Source organism: Pleurodeles waltl, chromosome 6 (genome assembly GCF_031143425.1).
Source record: "Pleurodeles waltl isolate 20211129_DDA chromosome 6, aPleWal1.hap1.20221129, whole genome shotgun sequence".
In the NCBI taxonomy this organism is placed as follows: Eukaryota; Metazoa; Chordata; class Amphibia; order Caudata; family Salamandridae; genus Pleurodeles; species Pleurodeles waltl.
Window position 1 is genome coordinate 761,599,072 of NC_090445.1, and position 17,292 is coordinate 761,616,363.

General features: G+C 43.0%; 1 long non-coding RNA gene across 2 annotated transcripts in view; it reads left to right on the plus strand.

The window, feature by feature from the left end:
• LOC138300246 (uncharacterized) overlaps positions 1-5,215 on the plus strand; it is a 686,960-nt gene extending 681,745 nt beyond the window's left edge. For both annotated transcript variants that reach the window (XR_011204895.1, XR_011204894.1), the window contains exon 5: positions 4,685-5,215. This is a non-coding gene — a long non-coding RNA (uncharacterized lncRNA). The remainder of the gene's footprint in view (positions 1-4,684) is intronic.
• Positions 5,216-17,292: the final 12,077 nt, after the last annotated feature.

Sequence of the window (17,292 nt, forward strand, 5' to 3'; positions counted from 1 at the left end):
AGCTTCTGTCGAAATGAAAGGGCAAGATTGGGAATACCCGAAATCTTCCATGTGAAAGGGTAAGCAGGTTGCCCAAGATGAGAGGGTGAGGACGATGCATGGGATCTGTCAAAAGATTTGGGAAGGATGGAGGGAGGCAAGGAACATCTATTGCCAGTTCCAAAAGAGTTGGGAACCAAATTTGGGACTGCCAAAAGGGTGTTATGAGAATCACAGAGCCTTGCTGACGCCTGATCTGAGCCAGTACCCTGCTGATCATGAGAAAAAGAGGGAAGGCATAGTTCAAAGAACCTCACCAATCCTGAAAGAAAGCATTGGATGCTAATGCTAATGGATCCGGATGCCAACTGAAGAATAAGGGGAGTTGAGTGTTGAGACGGGAGGCAAATAGATCGATCTGAAATGGACCCCACATATTCTGAATTTGTTGAAAAATGTTGGGACGAAGTTTCGAGTCGCTGGAGTCTCGGAGATAACGTGAGTGCCAAACTGCGGTGGAATTCAGAGTTCCTGGAAGATATTCTGCATGAACCGAAAGATGGTTTGAAAGGCAAAATTCCCAAAAGCTCTTGGCTAATTCCGCTAAAGGTTTGGATTTTGTGCCTCCGAGGTGATTTATATATCTTACTGCCGAAATATTGTCCATTCTGAGTAGAATAGCGCAAAGCACTCTGTTCTTTGCCAGGCTTCTGATTGCAAAGGAGCCGGCAAGCATCTCTAAACAATTGATATGCAATTTGGACTCCTCTAAGGACCATGAACATCCAGTCGAGATTGGTCCACAATGGGCCCCCCAACCTGAACGGCTTGCATCTAATTCTAACACAAGATCTGGGGCTGATGCAAGATAGTTCTTCCGTTCCATGCCTCTAAATGGTCTATCCACCATTGAAGTTCTGTGCGAGAATCGTGATCTAGAGGAATGGTGTCTGAATAAGAAAGACCTTTCCTGAGGTGACGGATCTTTAGTCTTTGAAGAGCTCTGTAATGGAGGGGACCTGGGAAGATCGCTTGAATGGAGGAAGAGAGAAGACACAACATCCGGGCCAGTGATCTTAGAGAAATTAGAGAGTCGCGTAGGACCTGTAAAATCTCTGACTTGATCGATTTGATCTTTGAGGAAGGAAGAAGAACAATGGCTAAGACCGAGTTTATTTGAAAACCTAAAAATTCTATAACCTGAGTCGGAGTGAGAAGAGACTTCTCGCTGTTGATGATAAAGCCTAGGTCTGGTAGAAGGGAACACATGAGAGCTAAGTGGGACAAAAGCAACTGAGGCGATTGGTTCATTATGAGGATGTCGTCCAGATATATGAGGAGCCTCACATCTTGAGCTCTGAGAAAAGCCACAACGGGTTTCATGAGCTTGGTGAAACACCAAGGGGCAGAAGAGAGACCGAAGGGTAGAGAGGTAAAGTGATAGAGATGGTCTAGCCACTGAAATTGAAGAAACTTCCTGGAATCTGGATGAATTGGAATGACCAGGTAGGCATCTTGAAGGTCCAGACGTACCATCCAATCGTTTTGAAGAAGAATGTCTCTGAGGTGGAGGATGGTTTCCATTTTGAAATGTTGGTAGACTGCAAAATTATTGAAATGCTTGAGATTTATAACGGGACGCTTCTTCTTGTTTTTCTTTTGAACAAGAAAAATGGAGCTGAGAAAACCTGTTGGATCTGGACTGGTAAGAGTGATGGCCTTTTTCTGAATAAGGGACTGGACTTCTGTTGAAATCAGGTCTGACATTTCTGAAGAGAAATGTGGAATAGGAGGAGGACGAGGTTGAACTGGGGTAGAATAAAGTTTGATGGTGTAACCTTGAACAGTATTGAGAACCCAAGGATCTGATGTAATTTCCAACCATTTTGGAAGAAAATGGTGAAGACGCCCACTGATAGGGACATGACCATAAGAAAGGCTTACCTGTCTGGTTGGAGGATCTGGCACCCCTGTAGCCTCTGGAGCGGAACCCTCTGCCTCTCCGAGGGTAAAACTGCAGTCTGTAGTCTTGGTAAGATGCGCTATTGAAGGCTCTGGAACCTTGGTTATGGAAGGTGCGGCCAGCAAAGCGGTTCCTCCCTCTGCCGGCCCTGCCAAAAACACGCTGGCTAAACATCTTCTTCAGAGACTGTTGAGCTTTATCCAACGATGTGAAGGTTGCTACGTATTTTCCTAGATCCTTAATGAAGGATTCTCCAAACAATAAGCCTTCGGTGTGAAAGTTCGGTTGAACAGTTGCCAAGTTAACCAGTTTGGGGTCAAGTTTTAATAAAAGCCCCTTTCTGCGTTCATGAGTTAAGGCCGCATTGGCATTCCCCAGGAGACAGACAGAGCGTTGTACCCACAGTGAAAGTTCTTCCAGGTCGATAAAAGAACCATCCAGCCTGGCCGCTTCAGCAATGTCAAAAATACGGGAAAGAGGACCAAGGATATCTAATAGTTTTTGCAGCCAGACCACGCCTTGTCAACTCCCTTGCGGGGTTTTTGCCAAGTTTTGTAAAAAAGGTGAGTAAGGGTTGGTCAATCGTTGTAGTTAAAGAGGACTTGTGAGGAAGGGAAGGGCGAGGGCATTCAGATTTGAGCTTCGCTCTGGTTTGCTTCTCTAAAGGACAATTTATCTTAGCTGAAATATATTCGGCTACATAATCTGCAGGGGCCCGCTCAGTGGAATTAGGGTGGAGAATTAGAGAAGGGTCAAACATTGGTAAACCCTCAGGATCCAACAATGGACGGGACTTGGAATTATCTATTGAAGATAATTTAGGTTTTTTGGAAGGAGGAGGAGAAAGGGAATTATTGTCATCATTATCAGAAACAAAAGAGTCTGAATCCGCATCAGGCATGTCATCATCCGTATCTTGAATAGAAGAAATTATTAAAGGGGTTACAATATTTTTTGACTTGCCTTTATGTTTCAAGGATGACTGAGTATTCTCCACATTTTTATACTCCTTGGAGGGAGCCTTTTGAGGAACCGCAACCTCCGCAATATGTGAGGAAACCTCACTTTCCTTTTGCGCCAATTTCTGAGATTTCTTATGAGTAGAAAGGGACAGGCGCTGACTGCATTCCCCCGCAGCCTGGGCCTATAAAGTCTTGGATATCATATTTGCAAAGGAAGTCTCTAGGTTCTTGGATAATTTGTTTATAGATGTAGCAACAGCCTGTTGTACAGAGGATTTTATAAAAGAATTCAATTCCTGTCTGATATCATTCACATCATCCAAATTAGCCTGCCTGGAAGGAGAAATATCTCTCTCCATAATGAAAAAAACAGCAAACCAGGGGTTAATAGTTCTAGGAGAAGCAAACCCCACCTGTGGGCGTGTAACTACCAGCCTTCTCCACACAACAGGATCCGGAGATGTGGGCAGGCAGGAATGAGGAAGTAGCCTCAGAGAAAATTCTTCGTTGATTCTGCCGGCGTATGCTGGAAACGGTCGCAGCAATGCGCCGGAACGGGAGGTCAAGGTAATGCTAAATTCCTCTATAAATCAAGGCTGAGGTTGAAAATGTACGCGCCGAGCGACAGAAACGTCCGTTGCTCGAGCGCATTATGGATCTGTGACAGCGTTTCCTCAGACGCGCTGAAAAAGAACGCGTGTCGTCTGAGGAAACGTTACCGGGGAAAAAAGTGAGCTTGCGGAGCGGCGCTTGAGTTGGAATTGCGGCAACCTGCCGCCTGGAAAGGAAAACCTGAACACTCATAAACAGAATAAGAAGTTAATAAAAGTGAAACACTATACACATAATAAATTTTAACAAACCACAAAGATATATAAAATGGAACAAATATTCAAGGTACTTAACTTGACTGCGAGCAGCAAGAAAAGAGGGCTGTTCGCAGTCAAGTGATGTCCTAATACATAATGTGCATGTTTATTGGTTTATTGTAGTTGTACACCTTTTCATTTCCATTGGCTCTTTTCACTTTGCCTTATAAGAACTGTAGTTTCTTGACTGCTGCTATTTAATAAAGTAAGAAAAGAAACGCATAATAGGAGCCTCCGGTCTTGCCATAAAATTCATTCAGGGTATACAGCAGATAATTGTCAAATGTAAGCACAGATATCTGAGTTCTGCAAAATAGGAAAACAAATTTGAAATCGATAATCTGATGCAATGGAAGTTTTAACTAAGAAGACATTTGAGGTGTATATATTTTTATGTTTTATGTCGTTTTTTCATGTCTGTCAGTCTCTCATACCAACTTTGTTCATCTCTAAAATCGGTATTACAAATGTGATAGAAATTGCATCTGAGCACACAAGCATGTGTGTGGGTTTGCAATGAGCATCCTATTTTCACAAAATATCTTACGAATAACATGAACGTGTTCACATGTGAAATGGGGCACTTTTTTGGGGATAACCTGTTTTTTTTCATAAATGAGCGGGAGATGTCTAACACATGACACTGTAAAAAATACATTTTAATATTTTATGATCAGAAATGTCATTATTTAAAATTACTCGTTTGCTAGGAGTTGCAGGATGAATGGCCGCTGCTCGGGTTGCAAATTAAGTACAATTATTTTCCTCCGACATACTCGGCTGTAAAGTCATTTAAAAGGGGCTACCATCAACCTTAATTAAATATTAAAGTCGACCTGTACCTGCTGCTATTGTTGCCCCTTAGAATAAGACGTAACCTGTTTTTGACAAGTTTTCATCTTTCTCTACAGAAGACGCTACATGAAATCAAATCAGTGGCGAGGAGGAGGGTAATGAATAATCCATTCCGTATTCCGACTATACCCAGAGCTCAGAGTGGAGTATGAAAAAAATATTCACTCGGATGATAGCATGCGGCTGCGGAGGTATCACATGACGCAGCTAATGTTTAAATAATAAAACGAAGGGCGAAAAAAAAGCGATAAACAAATCATTAGGCTTTAACTGTAATTTAATGTAATTTGTTAATGGACGTAATGGTGGGGACTAATAATGAAAGAAAATGGGAACGTCTAAACAGGCGCCAAGTTGCCAATGATGCTCAATTATTTCCTTGTCAAGTTTTTATGATTTAATGAGCTCCTGTGGGACAGAAGGCTGTCAGTCAGTCGTGACTTTTTGACACCATTACAACTTCAAATACAGCAGCAGGCAGGCTGTTTTCCTAGGATTTGAAATACTGAAATGATCTGACAGGTTTAAAGAAAAGAAGTGAGAGAGAGGGAGCGAGAGAGACAGTTGCTTTTTCATTCTATCTTATTTTTTCTCCTACTGGTTCTGTGGAACGCACACAATTTCGTGAATAAAGAAGCCAATCACGGAGGTCATTATCGGATGAGGTTTTTTTTTATTTTATTTCTCACCCCCAGAACGGGTACTTTCTCCCCTCCGACCGAAGATCTGCTTTCTTTATCTCTTCACTTAATGATACCCCTCGAAGGGTTGGCCCCGCATGGGATGGCCGGGGCTCGCGCCAATTTTGTTCGCCATTAATTTCAGCCTTTGAAGCCGGCTGCTCTCGAGACGGCAACAAAGAGCGCCCCCTCTCTTCTCTCCCACCCTCCCCTTTCCCGCCAAAATAAGACAATCCAAGACCTGCAATAAAGAGAATAGTAAATGGATTCCCACCGAAGAGATGGGCGCTGACGTTCCTCTTACATCATCCTCCGATGCTGTTCCCCAATGTCGACTGCATTTAAAACTCCTTAAAAGCCCCGATTGAATCATTATATGGCTTTTGATACAAGGTCGAAAGCCGCGGGGCTACTGGAGCATTCCCGCAATACTACGCATTCCAATAGGCACAGCATTCAGAAACAACTATTTATTCATTTCTGCTTGGCTGATTTTTCGACACGTTAACAACATGAGAAACATACGTGTATATTCAGCAGTCGCCGTGACCTGAAAAAAACGCCTCTGTAAGAACTGTTAGCTTCATGTCGCTAGTTTTCACGTCATCCGTACGAGAACGCTGATCTCACCAACGTTCTAAATTTGCACAACCGCCCCACTGCACTGTAAACACGTAATACATAGCTTATGTTTTTCTAACGTATTGTATGTATTTTCAGGTGCTTGTACACATCACCCATGGGACACATATACAAATTAACTGTATTCGTGTCTTCAGTTCCCAGCCAAAAAGCAGTTTTGCACGGTACAAAATGTATTACACTCCCTGCGAGGGTGGAATGACACATGAGCCCCGTCTAGTCTTTCTCAGCACTGAACCACCAGGTTTTCTCCCGTGATTCGCTTTTGTCAGCCTCAGAATGTTAGAAGTGGGGTTCTGATAAGAAAGAGACCTTGCCAGGTTGCATCACTCTGCTTATTGAAGGCACGAACTAAAATAAAGTGCACCCAATCTACCCTGATCCTGACAGGCACTTTTCGACTGTCACTGAAAGAAGTCCCAAGAGAATCAGCCTAATGACATCAATATATTCCAAGTCCACAAGTCACAACATACTTTCCACTTCAAAAACAAACACGTATGCACACCCACACAAAGATGATTACAGCACACCACCAAACAAGGCAGACAAAGCATGATAAAACAACTTTGTGCATGACAATCACGAAACCTTACCTGAATGTGAGTCCGCATTTACTCCCTCGCTGTCAGCAACAGTTTCACACTCATCAACGTGGTTATTCCAGCACAACAACCCCCTGACCATCTCACCCACACCACACACGGACTTTGGGAGAACACAGAAGAACACAAATGATGAAACACACGATGTCTGAGGTGTAATAATGTACGATCACAGGCGCTCAGCTACAATTTGTTTTCACGCTGGCCACAGCTTCAAAGAAAATTGTACATTTAAAGTTCCCAGGAACCTCCTCTCCACTCTTTGGTTCCCTTTTGCATTATGCAGTGCAGTGGTGTGAGGTTGATCAGAAAGCCCATGAAGATAATGTTTCTTTCCAGTGATTGCATTTAAAACCCCATTGTCATGACCAATTCATCTTTAATATCACAATTCGTGCCTATTTATAAAGCTCCCCAGAGTTCTCTTTTTATTATATGCAAATACACGAAGAAGAATGGAAGCAAAATAGCTGATTTTATTTTTAAAGTAAACAGACCAAAAAAATACAACTTGAAAACACTGCCACAAAGTTTTGTTGAACTGCTATGCAATCTGTTTGCCTTTAAAATGAAATGTACTCAAACAATATCTTCACCTTGAAAAATGGGCGAAGGCCACATACAGTTTTACTAAACCATAATGCATACACAAAGGCAACTTTAAATATCATTTTTCTAAAGCATCATGAAGTAAATACGTTTAATGCATACCCATATTAAAAAAGTACTGTTTGGAAATCAGTGTAAAAACCAAAATGGAACCCCTCCAAATCATGACAGAGCACCCCTGCAGGTCTAGGATTTACATTGGTACAGTTATGGCTTTCAGAGATTAGGAAAGGTTTACAGCTGTAGATTTCCAGGTGTACTACTATCAAAAGTGTGTGACTCCATATTTGTTTATGTGAAAATCTGCAAAGAAAACCTGTAAATTCTCTTGTTAAAATTCTTAATTCTTTATCCCCCCAGCAAACATTTTGTAGACCCATGGAGAAAATCCCTTCCCACCCTGGGAAAAGTTTTACTCCTGCCCTGGTCAGGAGTACATTTCTCATCTTTTTAATAGTGTGAAGGGGTTTGGAAGAGCTTGTGAATAACCATACACTTGTAAGTTTGAAGGTGGGCACAGACTCACAGGACATTCCAGCCCTGGAACGATCACTTCCTGCCATCTTCTAGCACCTATGAGTAGATTTGCTCACACAAAAAGCTTCATGTGGTATATCCTTTTCTATGTGAAATAACTTTTCAATATGTAAACCAGACTTACATATGTAGGTTTCTAAAGAAGAAAACCACGGCACATCACAGGATCAAGATGAGAACACTTTATTCCTTGGTAACAGATCAGGGCAGAAATCCTCTGGTGTCATAAAACGCACTAGATATGTGGTATGGGAACACTGTGCATTTTTCAAGTTTGTATAACAACAGCCGACACGTGTTTCGTCATCCTTGACTTTTTCAAGGCTGTAAACATATACAAATAGGATGTATCAATCACAAGACTTGACAATGAATCTCAGTCATATTGGATTATAGTGTTCAAATGTAAAAAACATCGTTGAAGTGAGTAAATTGGGATGAGAGGCCCAATATCAAGAGACATAGCATAAAGATTGAAAAAGATACCATCATCTACCCTTGTAAGAAAGAACACGGTAGTGGGTGACAGGACGAGAAAAAACATGCAACTACCCGAGTGCATAAGAGAAATAGCACCAACGCAAAAGACCCTGTAGAAACCCATGCATAAAGAGAAAATATTATTTATGGTGTACAACAACTAGTAATTGCCCCCAGGAATGAAAAGTAGAGTAAAGAAGGGAAGTGTGCGTCCAGAAAATGAAACGTTTAAAACGAGGAAAAGTAAAATGAAAAAAAGGGCGTACCTTACTAGATATGAACTATGAGATTAAATTTGATAGGACTCCAAAATTTCAAGAATTGTACAGCAAAGTGTACAAATAGTAGCATGGAAGCATTCAAATGACATAGACCCTGGTAAGTCTGTAAGAAAAGAAAGAGGGTAAGGGGATAGGGTAAAAATCAAAAGACTAATGACCGGAAAGTAATGTAAAAAAATGTAAAAAACTGGACCAGAAACACGAGTAGTGTTAAACGATAAATAGAGCATATATCTTGAAATGTAGCTCCACAGTTGTAAATGTCCGAAAAATATGTGGGGGAAAAAAAAATCAAAAAAAAAAAATCGAGGACTTGAACATGTAAACCCCTTTTAATTGTATCTAAACACCTATTTGCAAGCTGAACCAGCGCGTAAGATAAGAGAAAGGCTGGGAACTCTAGGTTACGGAGATCGCTCCCCCTATTATCCGGCCATACGGGATATAAATACGCAAGGGGAAATCCCCTCTAAGGAGTTATGTAAAAAAGAAACGAGTATGACCACGCAGTGGAATCTCCATGCGCCCAGCCGTATTTGGAAATAAACAATGATCAAAAAAATAAACGAAAGCTGTGAGCGCTAGGGAGATGAACGATAAAAAGAGGAAACCAAAAGGGGGGGGTTAGCTCGTCCCCGCCCGGGGGTTGGACGGAGAGCGATCTCCGTAACCTAGAGTTCCCAGCCTTTCTCTTATCTTACGCGCTGGTTCAGCTTGCAAATAGGTGTTTAAATACAATTAAAAGGGGTTTACATGTTCAAGTCCTCGTTTTTTTTTTTTCCCCCCCACATATTTTTCGTACATTTACAACTGTGGAGCTACATTTCAAGATATATGCTCTATTTATCGTTTAACACTACTCGTGTTTCTGGTCCAGTTTTTTACATTTTTTTACATTACTTTCCGGTCATTACTCTTTTGATTTTTACCCTATCCCCTTACCCTCTTTCTTTTCTTACAGACTTACCAGGGTCTATGTTATTTGAATGCTTCCATGCTACTATTTGTACACTTTGCTGTACAATTCTTGAAATTTTGGAGTCCTATCAAATTTAATCTCATAGTTCATATCTAGTAAGGTACGCCCTTTTTTTTATTTTATTTTTCCTCGTTTTAAACGTTTCATTTTCTGGACGCACACTTCCCTTCTTTACTCTACTTTTCATTCCTGGGGGCAATTACTAGTTGTTGTACACCATAAATAATATTTTCTCTTTATGTATGGGTTTCTGCAGGGTCTTTTGCGTTGGTGCTATTTCTCTAATGCACTCGGGTAGTTGCATGTTTTTTCTCGTCCTGTCACCCACTACCGTGTTCTTTCTACACAAGGGTAGATGATGGTATCTTTTTCAATCTTTATGCTATGTCTCTTGATATTGGGCCTCTCATCCCAATTTACTCACTTCAACGATGTTTTTTACATTTGAACACTATAATCCAATATGACTGAGATTCATTGTCAAGTCTTGTGATTGATACATCCTATTTGTATATGTTTACAGCCTTGAAAAAGTCAAGGATGACGAAACACGTGTCGGCTGTTGTTATACAAACTTGAAAAATGCACAGTGTTCCCATACCACATATCTAGTGCGTTTTATGACACCAGAGGATTTCTGCCCTGATCTGTTACCAAGGAATAAAGTGTTCTCATCTTGATCCTGTGATGTGCCGTGGTTTTCTTCTTTTCCTACATGGACTGTGACCTTTTTGGTTAACAGCGTACCACACCCTGTGGCTGGGTGTACTACCACTTGAGCACTCTATTCTGTCTAAATTAGACACATCATCATGAACTTTCGATATCCAGGACAATAGAAATTTTGGATGTGCGCACTGCTTATACACAGCCACAATTTGTTGACATTTTGGTTGTTCACATAATATGTAGGTATCTCATAGCATCTCAAATTTGACAAGACTTTGCAGTTGATCTAGTCATAAACATGATTCATTAATACGGCACTTAGTATGTGATGTGCTCACAATAATGGAAATAAAGGGACATGTGGAACAGTGAGATTAAGTCATCTGCCCTATAATTTCACAGTGTGGTCAAGTGGAGAATGTCAGACTGGAGACAATCTCATCGAACCCCACTTGACAATCTAGGCACTATACCCCAGTAGAACCTAAGTTAATTTATAGTAGCATTTAGTGAAATCAAGTGAATGCAAAAATACATTTACCAATATGCTTTCTCAGACACTAAATTAAGAGAGCAGTGTTATATCCTGGCATAATGAAAGGGTTGGCATATTCAGAGCCCTACTGTGATCAGAGAGCTAGCCCAAGATGAGCCCATTCATAAACAGAGTCCCTGCATACGGAGAGCCTCTTAGTATTCAAGAATGTGAGATGAATAGAGTCCTGGTATGTTCAGATTCCAATAGAATCAGAAAGGTTTTTATGCAGAAACTTGGTACAATCCAAACCCAGACCTATTATTTTTTTAAACAAATTTTATTGGCATTTTGTTTTTCAACATGTTAGCACATTTGTTTTGTACAGGAATACTATCAGTTAGATAGATTTCAGTTAATATAAAAAAAAGAATTTCAATAGGAATCAGCATAAACTCAAGTATTTCTATAGGAATCATAGCATTGTCTATGCAAACATGGCTTTCTGCTAGCGTCAGGCATGATAAATATCTGATATTAGTAAGAATCTAGGCCCATATTGACGAGGGCTTTGGGCCTCGGTTGTCACTTTTTGTTATGCAAAGGCGGCACAAACCCTTCAATCATATTTATAAAGCAACACAAAGGCACTCTGGGTGGCTTTGAATGGCCAATAAATATGGAGTAAGGCAAGGCAGCGCAAATAACTGCGTTGCCTTACTCTGTGCTAGGTAGATCTTCAATGCGTGTTGCAGTGGGTGTTCCCACCCAACTCCAATGAATTTTTACGCATCCCCAGATTTACAAGACCTTGTAAACCTGGAGATGCACCTAAACCGTACACCTCCCTAGGGGAGGCGCAATGAGGAGAAATAGTTTTTTCCTCATTCTACACGTGCTGCATTCTGCAGCACACAAAGAATGAGGAAAAAAGCCTCCCAGGGCTGTTTTTGTGCAGGAGGGTGCCCCTTGGGGGTGCATGTAACAGATGCATGTAACACAGACACCCTTGCAAAAAGGTGCACGGGTGCCTGCATTGGCGCTTGGCTACCAAAACGGCGCTTAAATACAGTACATTCCTGCCCTTTCCCTTTGATGCAGGACAGCACAGCAAGAGGTCTTGCTGCGCTACCCTGTTCCAAAATCTCATAAATTTGAGCTCTAGAACTGGGAGAGAAACGGGGTGGGATTGGAAAGGGGCAGGGACATTGGTCCGAGTGGGGGCTAGTGGAATGAAGATGATGTGGGCGAGTTTACAGGGCTTCTGAGTGACGGCGAAGAATGGGAGGAGTAGAGAGTTTATTCTAATTTATGTCAGCCAATTTTGAGTCGCTGCAGGTGAAGGTGTTATAAAGGGACTATTGCTGTAGTGGTCAGTGCCAGGGTGTGGTGGCTGAAAGGGGCCGGGGGAGTGGATCTGCTGGAGTGGAATAATTTCAGGCAATATCAATGAGGTCTTAAGAGTCTCCAGGAAAATTTCTCAGGTACCGGCTAACGGGTGCTATGTAACGCTTGGCTTTCTGCCTCAGCCCTTTTGAGGAAGGTATGGCACCATACAGCAAAAGAGGGCAGAGACTTGTCCTTCCAATGCATGATGACAGTGCGCTTCGCAATGAGGAGTGCCAGAATAATAAAGTGGGAGGCCGTTTTATCTTTCTTGGATCGCTTGTATATGCCGAGTGCGACCAATGTCCAACATAAGGGATAGGTTTAAATATAATAGTTGATAGAATGCCTAGTATCTGGATCCAGTAAGGCCCTAGGGAGGGGCAAGACATGTGAAATCGGCTGTTGTCACTAAACAACGGGGGCAACCAGTGCTTGTCTGCAAAAAGCATTTGTTGATAGCTTCAGGGATAACTAGGCACTATGAAGGACGAAATAGTGTATCAGTTTGAAATTGGCATTGCAGGAGACCAATTGCAGGAAGGCTATGGCCTTTGACCATTGTTTTTTGTGGAGTTCCCTGCCTACCTCTGTCTCCCATTTATCTCAGAGTCCTGGGTAGTGGCTTTTAGAACCAATTAATGTGCTGTCGACCCAATTCTATGGTATAAAGGGCCTGAATGAGGGAATGTGACTCTGAGTTGGTGTCTGCTACAGACCAGCATTTCAGAAGAGCATACCAAGTGGTGCAGTGTATTAGGAATTGGCTCCAGTGTGGATAGAAACAGCACCACAAGCTCATCAAACAAAAGAAGGGAGGTGACTTCAAACAAACCACCAAGCACTGTGAGGTTTGCTGTGTGCCAGAGAACTAAGTACTTCGACCCAAGGTGGGCATCCGCCAGGGAATAGTCCCAGCAGAAGATTGGCTGGTGCATATGGGATCGTTTGTTGAGTGAGACTTAATGCACAAGAATAGCACCAAAATGAGACCCAGAGGAGGCAAGGGTGAGATTTGAGTCAGGAGTGTATATGATCAGACGTCCATTTAACTCCTCTAATTGGAGTGGCTGTGTTTCTCAGGAAGTCTCATCTAAGAAGAGGCCAGAGAGCCACGTGCTCAGCCAATTCAGTTGAGCCACGAGGTAATATAACTTGAAATGTGGAGCATCCAGACCCTCCATATCTATCGGGTGGCAGAGCTTAGCAAAGGCTGCTCTGCACCTCCATGTGTACCAAATGAGGTCCCCTAAGAGCTTATTGAGAGTGTGGGAAAAAAAACCAAAGAGAGAATAAGAGGTAAGTTGCCAAAGAGATATAATAGGTGTGGCAGGACCATAATTTTTGATAGCGCAATGCACCCTGTGGGGCATGGGGAAGAGTATGCTGGATTGCCACCTGGGAGGACAGAGCAGTCACAATGCGGATCAGATTCTCATCAAGTATTTCTTTGTCCTTATGGTAGATTCTGAATCCTAGGTAGCTGGAAGGTAGTTCCCTCTCAGCAAAGAGGGCACATTTGGAAGAAGCAGAAGGATACTGGACTTTAGCCAATTAACTCAAAAGTCGTGGACAGTGGTGAAGTGTTTACAAATCTGGGTTCATTGAGAAGTACGAACCCGGACCTATTATGAGCCATGGTATAATCAGAGTCTATTATCTCTGATATAATAACAAAATCACCATAATTTGCCCCTTTATTGCACAGCATCAAAGGGAATAAGTGGATTTATTTAAAGAAGAAGAAGATTTCTTAAGTATCTAGTCCTTTTGGTAAGTAGACAGTTTACTAAAGTTCACACCACTGGCACTCATAATATGTGCTCAATCACATATTTGATAAACAACCGCTCCACACTGAAATTATACTTCTGCTATTTTTAGCTCAATTGTGCAATGCTCGCTATTATTTTCCAGGTCTATGTTGGTGCCAGAATATACAAAGTTGTTTGTGATCTGTAGTAATCACCCATATTCTTGCCAAAAGCTCACATTCTATTCCTGAGCATGTAATTTCTTTTGCACTCAAAACGCTTGGGGGGTCATTTTGACCTCAGCGGTCTTTTTGAAGACCGCAGAGGGACCGCCGTGCGGAAGACCGCCAGTGGTGGCGGTTTTCCGCTCGGCCTATTATGACCATTGGCGGCTGTCCGTCCTTTTTCGGATGGAAAGCTGCCAACAGCCATACTGGCGGGAGGCGGGGAAGTGGAGGTTGCTCCCCCTCCACCGCAACGCCAACAGAACACCGCCCAGCGAATCACATCCTGTGATTCGCCGTGGCGGAGTTCTGTTGGCGGTGTGGTGTCGGCGGAGCTGCCCCCATGGCTCCCGTCCCCTCCCGGAGGATCGTCGGACCAGGTAAGTCGATCGTCCGTGAGGGGTGGGGGGTGTTGGGTGTTGTGTGGGTGCATTGGGGTGTGCGTGTGTATATGTGAAGGGGGGGTGTGAGTGCGTGTATGCTTGCGGGGTGTTGTGTGTATGGGAATGAGTGCGTGTATGTCTGTGGGTATGTCAGTATGGATGTGTGCGTGAATGTTTGAATGTGGGTGTGTGTGTCTGCCTGTGTGTGTATGTAGGCATGTATGTTGGCGTGTGTGCGTGTGTAGGTGGTGCCTGCGTGCGTGTCGTGTGGGAATGAGTGATGTGATGTTGGGGGTCGGGGTGGGGAGCGGGCCCCTGCCACCTTCGGGGGGTGGCAGGGGTGGTGGGGGGGTAGGGGCGGGAGTCGGGGTGGGGGTGGGGGTTGGGGGAGACCCCTATCAGTGCCAGGGAAGGAATTCCCTTGCACTGATAGTGCTAACCGCCATGGATTTCATGGCGGTTCAAACAGCAGGAAATCCACGGCGGTAAGCCGGGTCGTAATAACGCCGGCGGTATAGTGACGGCCACCGGGCTGGAGACCCAGGTCTGGCGGGCCTAATGGAGAACCGGCGGATGACCATGGCGGTAACCGCCATGGTCATAATTCCATGAAGGGAGACCGCCAGCCTGTTGGCGGTATTACCGCCGGTTCTCCGCCTTCCGCCAGGGTCGTAATGACCCCCTTGATGCCTATGCTACCTTCCAGTCACTTGAACAATACTATTGACAGGACTACACCCAAACTGCTAAGACACGTTCTTTCTGCACACTGAACGAATGGTTGTTTAACACCTCCTCCCAGGACCATGCTCTGGACACAAAGAGGGGTGTGCTTCAGGATCATAGTAGTCTCCTCAACACAAGGAAATCACAAATAGTTACCAGACAATGCATATAATTTAGAATAAGTCTCTTTGACTGATCCACCTGTAGGGGCTTTCCTCCTCCATTTGGATCCAATAACATCTCTCATATCTTTGATATGACCAAGGTGATCTACCCACAAGAGGGTTCGAGTTCAAGGGGAAATGGACACCTAATTCTTTGTTGTGCATTTGGGCACTGTTCCACTTGAAGCAACTAATGCAAAACATCATGATCTGCCGGAGCCCAGAGACTTTGGACTTTGAGAGGTGGATTGCTATCACCACATTAATCTCATGCTCTTTCTAGGGGTGGCTTGTGGTGCAGAAACCTGTCCAGAGAGGTTAATTAGTTTCCTATGACTTTTCTGGTTTTGAAGACCAACAACAACATGAGGACTTGGGAAATACTCCAGATCCCACCTCATCAAAGTGTTTAGCCCAGGATGAAGCTCAGGATGAAGCTCATTTGGTGATCAAACTGGGAATCTGTTGTTCATCCTCGAGGGGGGTCTACTCACCTTATGTCGGTGCTGATGGACCTGGTAGTACTGCCAATATGGGTAAACTTGGTGCCAAAAATATAGTGTGTAGTGGCCTTCTGTATCCGCTCCTTAGAGGTGCACACCCTGGTGTGAGGGTAGATGGGTAGATTAGGGTGTTACTTTCTTTGGCTGAAGTTTTATTGAGGGTGGCTCTCGTCTGCCAGCACAGCATCTCTCCCAAACTGATCTCTGGGTAAAAGGAGGAAGCTCCACTTATATTATTCTTTGCGTCTCCATGACCTTCTCTTGCTCTCTTTATGGCTTACCTCCCAATCCATTAAGGATCCGGCAGAGAGTTGGAAGTGACAAAGAACCATCAATCCTGCTTCCTCCTGCTAGGGTGAGGAAGTGTGGGTGTTTCTTCCCAGATAGATATCAGTGCCCCCATAGTGGTCCCCGACCGGGGTTCCACCCACACTCAGGTGACTAGCTTGTCACAGAGTGCACTTACCGAGGTATCCAGTGTTGCAGTCCTGTAGCAATGCTGGATATGTTGTCTGGGTAATGACCTAGGGGAAACAGACATCTGATTAAAATCAAGAAAATACTTGAAACAACTAACAGAAAACAGAAAGATGAGTAAGAAAGGATGAGGAAATAAAGGAAAGACCAGAAGAAAAAGAATAGAATAGAAGATTTGGCTTCCTCCAGGAGCTAATTCAAGGCACAAGAGAGAAAAAATGACATCGAGAACAACAGCCCAGTGGACAGGAGATGAACCATTGAGGACCTTGATGAACCTTCTAAAGCCAGCACACCAGATCAGATCAGAGAAAATCAAGATGGAAGAGCAGTGAGAGGGTAGAGTAGAGTCTCGCAGCCCAGAGGAGGATGTCAATGAGTGGTCTGAATACTAGTGCTGTCTCCACCAGGGCGACGCTCTGGGACCCACCACGACACAAAGATGGTCATAAGTGCCAGACAAGTGCTTGGGCTATGGGCTGGGTGCTGGAAAAAAGGAAGAGGGGTAAAAAAAAAAGGCAAACGGAGAAACACTACAGTCATGTTTGCCCCTCAGAAGCCTATTTCTTTTTTCCCTTTTAGTAATCTCAAGGGGGTAGCTTGCACTTATTAAAAAAATATTAGTATACCCCAAATGTGAAGAAGAAGAGTACTCAGAAGGAAAAGGACAACTGAAAGAGAGAAAGGGAACCAACCCTAAGCAAAAAAGGCTAGAAAAGAGCAACTCATCCAAAGAATAGGAAAGCAGAAGAAGTGATTTAGATCCAAGATATACATATCTAAGAAAGACAGAAAATACAATTGTTTTGATAGTAAACAAACAGAAGGCACAATATAGAAGAAAAACTAAAGGGGAAAAATCACAGAGTAAATGGAGATATGTTATTATTTTGTTTATTTAAATCATGTGGACGCTTACTTTTGTTTTTCTCAATGAGTTGTATGCCAAAATATTAAAAGCAAAAATATCAATACAGAAATAGTGTCAAAAATATTGAGGGCAAAAAATTGTTTTCTTATGGTTCGTATGTAAAGGAAAAATATCAATTACAAAAATATATAACACCAAAATAGTGTCATAAAATAGGAA